Source organism: Procambarus clarkii, chromosome 17 (genome assembly GCF_040958095.1).
Source record: "Procambarus clarkii isolate CNS0578487 chromosome 17, FALCON_Pclarkii_2.0, whole genome shotgun sequence".
Lineage (NCBI taxonomy): Eukaryota > Metazoa > Arthropoda > Malacostraca > Decapoda > Cambaridae > Procambarus > Procambarus clarkii.
The window spans coordinates 31,380,364-31,393,050 of record NC_091166.1 but is presented as its reverse complement, the minus strand read 5'-3'; positions in this window follow the sequence as shown (position 1 = coordinate 31,393,050).

Below are 12,687 nucleotides of genomic sequence, written 5' to 3'. Positions count from 1 at the left end.
AGATGATTTCGGGGCTTTTTTTTTTTTAGTGTCCCCGCGGCCCGGTCCTCGACCAGGCCTCCACCCCCAGGAAGCAGCCCGTGACAGCTGACTAACACCCAGGTACCTATTTTACTGCTAGGTAACAGGGGCATAGGGTGAAAGAAACTTTGCCCATTGTTTCTCGCCGGCGCCTGGGATCGAACCAAGGACCACAGGATCACAAGTCCAGTGTGCTGTCCGCTCGGCCGACCGGCTCCCCACCGTGGGATATAATCATTAAACCAATCATCAGGGAGAATCTGCAAAGTTTCTCTCAATGCCTTTTCTTCCCTTCTAACAAAACTATGGATCCCCCAAAGGTGCACCAGAGCGCGTACCCGTATAATTTTTATCATAAATAATCTCGATAGTCGTCATATATTCCAGTCATTTCATCCCCATCGTATTTCTGAAAACTCAGGCTGATGCTGTCAGGCGTCGGAAGATATTCTTGTTGGTGATATATGAGTGTGCTGGCGAGCAGGCAGGAGTAACTTGGAGGTGGAAGAGACCGCTGAAGCCTGACTCTGGAAGAGTCAGAATCATTCGCCATGCTCTTCCACAGAATACCAATTGACTCTGACTTCCCAGAGCATAGGAAACTCCCCAAATTCCCCAAAGTATAGGAAACTCCTCAGAGAATTATAACCTCCCCTTATTATTCCCCTAATTATCCCCTTATCCCCTAATTATGGGGCCTCGTAGCCTGGTGGATAGCGCGCAGGACTCGTAATTCTATGGCGCTGGTTCGATTCCCGCACGAGGCAGAAACAAATGGGCAAAGTTTCTTTCACCCTGAATGCCCCTGTTACCTAGCAGTAAATAGGTACCTGGGAGTTAGTCAGCTGTCACGGGCTGCTTCCTGGGGGGTGGAGGCCTGGTCGAGGACCGGGCCGCGGGGACATTAAAGCCCCGAAACATCTCAAGATAACCTCAAGATAACCTCCCCAGAGTTTAAAAACTTCCCAAGAGCCTAACAACCTCCCCAGAACATAGAAGAAACCCTTCAAGTCGTCCAATAAAAACCACAGTTTTACCGTGGAATCGTGACCATTAAACTGTTTTCTTGAAATTCAGGTAATGGAAAACCAAAGGCAATTTGATTCAACGAAAATAGGTAGTAACAATTTACCCATTAATTCCGGTAACATCCTTACTGATCCAACCAGCTACATAACTTATTGATTCCGGACCAGCCGTCCATCCTGTCCCTTCTCTATATTTAACCGGAAAGTTGCACCAGTGATATTTGAACAATATTTATCAAAAAATACTGCCCAACTTGCCCAAAACGCTATGCGTGCTAGTGGCTGTGGCTGTTCAAGAATATATAAACTCTTATATAAATATATTATATATATCTATATCTATATATATATATATATATATATATATATATATATATATATATATATATATATATATATATATATATATATACATATACATATAGATTTTTTTTTATAGATGTCTCATTGAATATGACAGCATATTCTGTATTAACTATCTTCTGGTTTAGGGCTTCTATCCCTCTAACTAGTATTCTAGCATCAGGGTTTAGATGGAAGAGGAGTTTTCCAAAAGTTATGTTCGTTTTTCAAAGTGGAGAAAAAGGGTAAATACCTATAGAGTGTATTATACTTATTATACAATTGCACAACGTTTCGAACCTACATGTATATATTGACATGTCATTTACATGTATATACATGTATATACTCTGTATACATACTGGACAGAGTATACAGAGACGAGAGCACCCCCAAATTAGACATACCCGAGCCACACTTGAAGAGCCTTCTTGAGGCATTTACAAAGGAAGCTCCTTTCATCAGTCTACCAGGAGACATGTATCTACAAATAGACGGAGTAGCAATGGGCTCCCCCTTAGGAGTGTTATTCGCTAATTTTTACATGGGAACCATCGAAGACAGAGTCTTCAGTAGTAGACAAAAACCAACTGTATACTGCCGTTATGTAGATGACATATTCGTCATAGTAAAAGACTCAGATGAACTAAATGATCTAAAAAGCCATCAAGAGAGAGAGTCAGTACTCCGATTTACAATTGAAAATAGTGAAAATAACAGTCTGCCATTCTTGTATGTACTAATAACAAAAACAGGGGTTCTTTTTTAAGCACCAGCGTATATACTAAGCCTACCAACATAGGATTATGATTGAACGGTAGAAGTGAGTGCCCCCAAAAATACAAAGCCAGTGTTCTCAATGCTTGTGCTCGTCGAGCGCTTACACACTTCTCCGAATGAAGCAACGTGAGTAGAGAATTTGAAAGAATAACACAGGTATTGGTGAACAACGGATATAGCAACGCGGAAATAAACATTGCTATAAGAAGACACTTGGACCGATGGTACAATCCTGAACCTAGAACAGACACCACAACTCCTCCAATAAAATTATATTACAAATCAACCATGCTCAGTGAACATAAAAAAGAAGAAAGAATAATGAAAGAAATAATCCGTAAAGGAGTTAAAAGCACTATTCCTAACCAAAACATAGACCTGATCATATTCTATAAAACCAAGACGACTACCGAACTCCTTATTAAAAACAGCTCGAAGCCGACGGAGAACCCTTTACAGCAGTCAAGCGTTGTATACATGTACCCTTGCCCCCACGAAGGATGTAACCTTCAATCTAAGTACATAGGTATGACGTCGACCAAGCTGACGAGGCGTTTGACATGCCATCTTCAATCTGGTGCCCCCAGGAATCACATGAGACAAGCCCATGACATCACCCTAACAAGAGAATTGTTGAATAAAAACACTTGTATAATAGACATATCCCAAGACGTAAGAAGATTACAAATTCTTGAAGCAATCCACTTAAAAGTAGAACAACCGACCATAAACACTCAAATTACGGAACTATTCACTCTACCCACCATGAGAGTAAGGACAAGACCAGAACATAACGATGCCAACACAGAAGACACTGCCCAACATAATAGGCCTATTACATCTGATTAATCATTGTATGTGCCCCTATTTCCCCCTATTTATCCCCTTGCCTTTTTCATTTTCTCTATTTGTTTTTTCATCTGACCCCGTTCTGGTATAAATCTAGGGCGATTTGTAATTTCTTATCACTTAAGAATGAACCATGAAGGTTCGAAACGTTGTGCAATTGTATAATAAGTGTAATACACTCAATAGTTATTTACTTTTTGTTTTTGTTTTTTCTTAACTTCGAAAAACGAACATGACTTTTGGAGAACTCATCTTCCATCTAAACCCTGATGCAAGAATACTAGTTAGGAGGATAGAAGCCCTAAACCAGAAGATAGTTAACACAGAATATGCTGTAATATTCAATGAGACTGTATATATATATATATATATATATATATATATATATATATATATATATATATATATATATATATATATATATCTTTAGACAACACCCACCAGTGGGCCTCGAACCCAGAAAGCACAACTACCTTCCAGTAGCTGCCATAACTAGTACGCCTTAACCCACTACACCATCAGACCCTACAAAAGAAGTAGAGACTTCGAGATATATATACACCTCAAATATCTCCACCTTCCGAGGGCACTAAAGTCTAGTGGTCTAGTGCCCTCGGAAGGTGGAGATATTTGAGGTGTATATATATCTCGAAGTCTCTACTTCTTTTGTAGGGTCTGATGGTGTAGTGGGTTAAGGCGTACTAGTTATGGCAGCTACTGGAAGGTAGTTGTGCTTTCTGGGTTCGAGGCCCACTGGTGGGTGTTGTCCAAAGATTGTTAATCTTCAATTGTCGTTTATGCAAGTATAGGCATATATATATATATATATATATATATATATATATATATATATATATATATATATATATATATATATATATATATATATATATGCACAAAAATAAAAAAAAGAACTTCACAAAGTCTAGTGGAATCGTTTGCAATAAAAGTAGAGAAAAATAACATAGTAATTATTATCATATGAAATAATACAAGGAGGAGAAGGAGGAGGAGACTAACTGAAGAAGGAGAAGACTGTGGACACCAAATAGAGGAGGAGGAAGTATTGAAGTTCACTAGGAGCCGGAGAAGGCAGTGGAGACCAACTGGAGAAGTAAACATTGGCGACCTCACAATTATATATAAATATACGAGAGCACAAACTGTCAAACCTCATCACACCAAGCAACATATATTATGAAAGGGCAAGGCTCAGGAGAGATTCGTGTCGTGTCTAAAACACGACAGACAAAAACCCAAAGTTCATGACTTAAAAACTGACGCTCTCTCCTCAAAACCAAAGAGGCAGGTCCCAAGTGTTACATTTCTCTCCCAACAACTCCAAAGGGCAGGCAAAGAATAATTGGAGGTCACGCGCCCCACAAACGAGGAGAACTCAGACAAAATTAGTGTGGTAGAGACCAGACGACCTCACACACCACACCATCCTGGGACACAACAGAGACCAGACGACCTCACACACACCACACTATCCTGGGACACAACAGAGACCAGACGACCTCTCACACACCACACTATCCTGGGACACAACAGAGACCAGACGACCTCTCACACACCACACCATCCTGGGACACAACAGAGACCAGACGACCTCTCACACACCACACTATCCTGGGACACAACAGAGACCAGACGACCTCACACACCACACCATCCTGGGACACAACAGAGACCAGACGACCTCCCACACACCACACCATCCTGGGACACAACAGAGACCAGACGACCTCTCACACACCACACCCTCCTGGGACACAACAGAGACCAGACGACCTCTCACACACCACACCATCCTGGGACACAACAGAGACCAGACGACCTCTCACACACCACACTATCCTGGGACACAACAGAGACCAGACGACCTCACGCACACCACACTATCCTGGGACACAACAGAGACCAGACGACCTCACACACACCACACCATCCTGGGACACAACAGAGGCCAGACGACCTCACACACACCACACCCTCCTGGGACACAACAGAGGCCAGACGAGACGTTGCTCCACACAACTTATCACACTTGGGCCCACAGGACCAGTTCACTCGTGGAATGTTTAAACTCCTTGACTTCTTGCTGTTGTCAGAAGCCTAACAACTTGTAACCACATGCAGGACCCTCCTGCACACCTCCCTCCTCCCAGTACTCTACACACATCCCACCTCCCAGTACTCTACACACATCCCACCTCCCAGTACTCTACACACCTCCTACCTCCCAGTACTCTACACACCTCCCACCTCCCAGTACTCTACACACATCCCACCTCCCAGTACTCTACACACCTCCCACCTCCCAATACTCTACACACCTCCCACCTCCCAGTACTCTACACACCTCCCACCTCCCAGTACTCTACACACATCCCACCTCCCAGTACTCTACACACCTCCCACCTCCCAATACTCTACACACCTCCCACCTCCCAGTACTCTACACACCTCCCACCTCCCAGTACTCTACACACATCCCACCTCCCAGTACTCTACACACCTCCCACCTCCCAGTACTCTACACACATCCTACCTCCCAGTACTCTACACACATCACACCTCCCAGTACTCTACACACCTCCCACCTCCCAATACTCTACACACCTCCCACCTCCCAATACTCTACACACCTCCCACCTCCCAGTACTCTACACACCTCCCACCTCCCAGTACTCTACACACATCCCATCTCCCAGTACTCTACACACATCCCATCTCCCAGTACTGAACACACCTCCCACCTCCCCAATACATTACACAGAAGGCAGACAAGGGACGAGAGAATTGTGGCAGTAGACGCAAAGATGAAGTGCAGAAAGAGAGAGGAGAGAACCAGGGGACCCCAATCCTCAATCCAACACTCCCAGAGGGGAGTGGGGAACCCCCCACCAGCAGCTCAGCACCCCTAGAGAGGAGTACAAAACCACTACCCTCCTTCCCCAAAGAAAGCTTCCTAACCTCGAGCCCTCTCTGTCCCAATTAAAATTGTCCACCCAACCCAACCTCCTCCCCCTTACTTCATACCCTCCCTGTCACCCCCTCTCCTACACCACCCCCTCACTCTTGACTCTGAGGCTCCGTTAACCACCTAACAACTTTCTAGTCCAGCGGAATGCGCATCAAGAGGAAGTGGAAGCGAAAATTGAGAGAAGAGAGAGAGTGACTTTCAAGGTAATGTTCTCAAACATTGATAGGATAACAAATAAAACTGGTGAACTTGGAGAAAGGTTACCAGAAGAAACCCAAGACTAAATAGCACTTACAGCATCAAAATTAACAAATGCATGACAAATACGGTGTTTCCACAGAAATACTTAGAGGGAAGAGAGGGAAGGAGGAGGTGGAGGAGAAGTGACTCTGCTGATAAGAAAAGTTTAAAAGAGTTTTAAAGATATGGTTATCAAGGGTTGTGAGGGATTCATTGACTGCATAACAGGCACCATGGCAATTGGAGGACAAAAAATAGTAGTAATAGTAATATTACTCCATCCCTCCCCCCCCCTACCAAATGACAGAAGATCCAGACAGGAATGTGATATAATCAACAAGGAAAACATCAATATAACAGAGAGCAGCCTCGGTCGCTTGTAGGAATGGATCCAGACTGTTAAATCACGGGAGACTTCAAGCATGGGGAGATAGACTTGGAGAACATAGACCCACAAGGAGGACCAGATACCGGATGAACTAAACTACTAGACATAGACATGACAACAAGAAACTTCCTAAGTCAACATAGTAAGGGACCCACAAGAATGGGAGTGGATGATTCAGCTAGAATAGATCTGAGAGCCACCCTGAATGAGTTGGACATAAGGGAAGTTAAGTTGGAAGTTACCTTAGGAATGAGTGACCACAGTGTACTGAATGTTCGTGTATTTGGTACAGTTACGGTAATCTCCCCCAAAACAGGACTAAAAAAAACAAATAGGTGGCATACTAAAAGAAAAACTATGAAAAGTCGAGAAAATTCCTGATAGAAATACCATATGAAACAGAACTCAGAGTAAAGTGTGTACAAGACATGAATGATTGCGTCACACAAATATATCAGGAGGCAGTAAATATGATGATCCCGGCTAGAAAGGAAGAAAATAGAGAGCAAAAGAGGAATCCATGACCTGCGAGGAAGAAATATTAAGTAAAATATAAGGCCGTGGAGGAACTACTGAAATAACAGAGCACCAGAGAGCAGAGGGATGAATATCTCAGCGTGACAAGAGAAGCTGAGACAGAATGAAAATGACATGGCAAATAAAGCCGGTAGAGCACTCAGCTTTGTATTGTGGTGGTGCAGTGGTATAGCACTCAGCTTTGTAGTGTGGTAGTACGTGCTGAGTGCTGTGGTAGAACAGCACTCAGCAGTTTGTTGGTACAGTGGTTCAGCACTCAGGTTTGTAGTGTGGTGTACACTACAAATACACACTGTATAGGCAGATAATATTGCTGCTCGTTTTGTAATAACAAATTAACCCTAGAAGTAGTGCAAGTTTCTGGACTGTAAACATCATTCAAACATTTCCCTTGAACCATCTTAATTATCAGTACTAAAATAGATTAAATGTGGGCCCTATATCTACATCTTGACAAAACGCATCTGGAGAACAAGGGATGCGGTCAGTGGGAGAGGCCAGCTAGTAGCCTTTTTAACCCTGGACAGTTCAGACTTGTCGTCTGAACCTGTTATCTCGATTATTTGTACCATACAAGTTATTATCGAAGAGTTTGACAGCACAAATCGACACCGTTGTATCCAGGAAAGGTATTATATCTGTTCAGTATGCTAAATTATTCGTAGAGCTCTAATTTCATTGTATAATTTACTGCAATGGTTATGCCGTATATAAACAAAACACCAGAGTGAGCAATATTCTCATCCTTTATTTCAGAAAATTATAATATACCTGTTAACATAATTATTTATGTGCAGCAAATATTACTGTGCAATCTCGTTGGCAAGTGATTTGAGATGTGAAGTCATTAATGTGGAACCACTCAAAAAGCAAGACTACGTGACTGGCTGGGGTACTGTTATGACCCCATATAGCCTGGAGAACGAGTCTACACTGTGAAAGTTATTCTTCTTTCCTGACCTGAGATTAAAAGGTCAGAGAAAGAAAATATATAATAAACGAAAGTGAGTAATTTAAAAATACTAGCAGAGGATGAGCGTCTGGTAATAAGTGATATGAAATGAGATGTCGATACTTTGGTGACGTGACGTGAGGCTAGGACTACGTAGTGACCTCACTTGAGTCACAGCAGTCGTAGGAACTTCGTTGATTCTCCTGGAAGGAGGAAGTTAGTGTGGAGTGAAGGCTACTAGTTTGTAAGGGCGAGGAAGTTGTTGGGAGACATAGTACACCATTTTTCTGTGACTTGGATAAATTAGAGGCGACCTGAAAGTGAGGTTTGGTCGTGCCTTGGTGGAACTCTAATTGTGTGGCTTCAAGAGGAAGTAAGTAGGCGTTTCTGTTGTGGAGCCTGCTGGGCGACTCCATGTACTCAAGTCAGGAATAGAAGAAGCCGTGTGAAGCAGTCCTATTACGATCTTTGGTGGCGGCCAGTGTGTGGGCCATTTGGAGGGTCAGGGAGTGAGCGCCCTACGTCATAGATCTCTTCGATAAGCCTATTTTTTTTTACATTAGCTACCAGTGTTTGATCGTGTGCCCAGCGATCATAGTGAACATATGTATATATAGGGTAATAATTTTATTGAGCCATTGAGCTTATATAAATAATTTAAGGAGTGAGAACATGGTGGAGGGAGCAATAGTACATCCGCCCTCGATGGAGGTCAAGCAGTGACTGAGAGACGGCGGCCCCCGTCGCCTACCTGCAGCGTGTCAAGACACGTTTCCAGCTTGGATCCGTCCAGGATGGGGGAGTACCCATTACAGTTGGACGGCGCAGGGTGGCATCGGAGGGCGAGATTTAATACTGGGATATTGGTTTATTACTTATGTTTTGTTAGGAAAACATTTTTATTGGCATGGTAATGGAATTGCAAGTTTGTCTGGGAAGGAGTTAATGGAGGAACTTCGAGGCTGGAGAAGAAGTGTATACTGAACTCTGTGGTAGAGCAGAATTCCATAGTGAGTATTTCAAGCAGTGTAGAGGAGCAACACGTTTCTTAATGGAATCAGTGGAGAAGCATCACTGATGTTGGAGCAGAACTTCGTTGTGCAGCAGATTGGGAGAACTGCAGAAGTGCCTTTCCTGATATTTTGGAGGACCCCAGATATATGCATTGATTAAGGAGCCTCTAGGAGCAGAACAGAAGTTAACTGTGGACACATGATTCTATAAGGGGAGTACTTGAATGCTTATTTTCACGTAAGACGCAGTGTAAGGTGACAGATTGATTTCTTCTTTTGTTGGGGGATACTTATGTAGATGTTTCAGGTATTTCAGCCCCAAGCAGTCTCATATACTTTTAAGGTTGAGGATACAGTATAGTTGTGACAGGATTTCAGCCCCAAGCAGAGTCTCATATACTTTTAAGGTTGAGGATACAGTATAGTTGTGACAGGATTTCAGCCCCAAGCAGAGTCTCATATACTTTTAAGGTTGAGGATACAGTATAGTTGTGACAGGATTTCAGCCCCAAGCAGAGACTCATATACTTTTAAGGTTGAGGATACAGTATAGTTGTGACAGGATTTCAGCCCCAAGCAGAGTCTCATATACTTTTAAGGTTGAGGATACAGTATAGTTGTGACAGGATTTCAGCCCCAAGCAGAGTCTCATATACTTTTAAGGTTGAGGATACAGTATAGTTGTGACAGGATTTCAGCCCCAAGCAGAGTCTCATATACTTTTAAGGTTGAGGATACAGTATAGTTGTGACAGGATTTCAGCCCCAAGCAGAGTCTCATATACTTTTAAGGTTGAGGATACAGTATTGTTGTGACAGGATTTCAGCCCCAAGCAGTCTCATATACTTTTAGGGTTGAGGATACAGTATTGATGTGACAGGATTTCAGCCCCAAGCAGTGAGGGAGTAGCAAGTAGTAAGCCAAGAGTTGTGCAGTCACTTGATATGGAGAGTTGGTGATGTCGGAAAATCCGACACCATTTAATATATCATACAGACAGATAATAATTTCTGCTGTATTACCAACAAGTTACCCATAGAAAACGTAACTTGTAGTGGAATTACCGTCTAAAGAAAACGGGATATCATCACCACATACTATTATAATTCACCAGCTATTCTGCTGGGAATTGTTCTTAAATACATTAGTCTTTGGACTTTACCATCATAAAAACATCTTATATAAATTAACTTAATTATCAATATTAAAGTAGAGTAAATGTGACCCTTCTATCACTTTCTGAAATCTGGACAAAGTAGGCCAGGCGTCAGAGTGGGGAAGGAGGGCAGCCATTGTTATGAGACCAGAGGCTCACACGGGAGCAAATTCGGCTCCTGTTAAATTTACTTGGACGTAGTGTTATGGAACCCAAAGGTGTACCATTGTCAACACGCTGTCTACAAATACAAGTTAAGTGTCTATCCGAAACCCGTTTATCATTCATTTATGGCCATTAATGTCAGGATATAGGGTTAGCCGGTTAGAACGCGAAATCGCCTCATACTAAAGGTAATTAAGCCAGGTCTTTAATGTTCCATGTACTGTATAGTGTTTTCTCTGATATAGCTTGTCATATATAGGATTCTGGCTTCACAGCTAGCGCACTTTTGACAGGTCAAGACGAGGATGCAAGATTATGTGCACCAGTTACTGGGTGATAGAAGCTACCTCAAAGAGGATAATTTGGTGTCTACACTCTAGTTATACCTGGTGGACTAACCTGCTGTACTATAAGATAAGGAACCTCTTTAATGTATGTAGTTATTTCTGTAGTTTGATTGGCTGCATATATATATAAACTAATAAACCCCCCCTAATGTGTAGAGGATCGATTTGTGAGATTATGAGATTATTGCAGAAATACAGTCCACTTATCATTATACAAATTGCTATCGAAGTATATAAATTAACGTAAATATAAATTCATATAAATTAAATAAATATAAATCTCACAGGTCGGTTCCCACAGGTGAAGCCAGGATATGATTTGGAGTGCTACTGGGTTGTAGCATCTTAAAGTGTTGTATAGTAATGTTCTATTTTATATGTCATCTATTATGTACGTTTCCTTTGTATATTAAATGTTTTATATGTCATCTGGCTTTTGCTCTTGTCTTGGTGATGTTTCCCAGTAAGCGAGAGAGAGAGAGAGAGAGAGAGAGAGAGAGAGAGAGAGAGAGAGAGAGAGAGAGAGAGAGAGAGAGAGAGAGAGAGAGAGAGAGAGAGAGAGAGAGCGAGAGAGAGAGAGAGAGAGAGAGAGAGAGAGAGAGAGAGAGAGAGAGAGAGAGAGAGAGAGAGAGAGTGAGAGAGAGAGAGAGAGAGAGAGAGAGAGAGAGAGAGAGAGAGAGAGAGGGTCACGGCTGCGGATAGGGTGACAGTAGACACTAATTCACGAAAGGGGGATTTAGGAGATCATTCCAAACAAGTAGAGAGTGGGGAGTCACGGCGGCTCGAGTAGGGTGTGTACACAAGACAACAAGGCCAGTTTTGGAGCCACATCCATAAATATGGGTGATGCTGAACCCCCTCTCCAAGATCTAGATGCGTACAGGGTGATCTCCTAGGTAAATTGCAAGCACTCAAGTGTCCATTGCTGGTCGACCGATGGTAGCGGGAGTGTGGTTGCCGAGGTTGGTTGTTCTGTCAGGGAGTGGTTGGGGACACTGTCCACCTGTATGCAAGTAACCCTGGAAACACAAACAGTAAATGTCTCTATTTTCCGCTTATTATAACTTGTTATAAAGTTGTTACATCTTAGCTTAACGTGTTTGTGACGTGTTTCAACGTTGTTAAAACTTGCTATATTGGTTGTTATAACTGGTTAGGAGGTTTTAAAACTTGTTTGAACGTTGTACCAACGTCGTAGTTTCGGTGTGTGTTTGGAGGGAACAGCCTGGTACAACAACCAGAGCTCCTTTTTGGGTTTAAATCCCCCAATCCCCTCCCGATACTACCCACTAACTCTACACCATTAATGCTGAAGCCTTCTTATCAGATAAGGCTTCCCCGATATTAACTAATACCTTGTATTTGTAATTTAACACCTAGTAATACTGTAGTGACTGTCTACAAATATATTTATATGTATAAACCCAGAATGCGTAAGGAAGCGATTTGTGGGAATTTTAACGTCCACTTTAAACATTATAGCTTGCTATCGAAATATATAAATTACCGTAAAATATAAATAAATATAGAAATTAATATAAACTAAATAAATATAAATCTCACAGGTCATTTTTCACCACAGTTCACCTTTATTAATATTTCTGGAGAAGAGAATACGAATAAACACAGACAGACATATCGGGATCGTATAGAGCTTCAGGATGAGCGTCTTCGCCGAATATCTTATACAGTGGCATAATAATACACTTTCATCTCAGTTTGTCTTCAGAGTTTGCGTGAGGAAGTTAAGACCTTCCAGCAGCAACCCGTTCTCGCAAATTTAATAAGTCAATATTGACTTATTAACTACGTGCATAGGTGATATACTAAACATAATAGATACCCTTAAAAAGATTCATAGAAAACACCGACCTTACCTA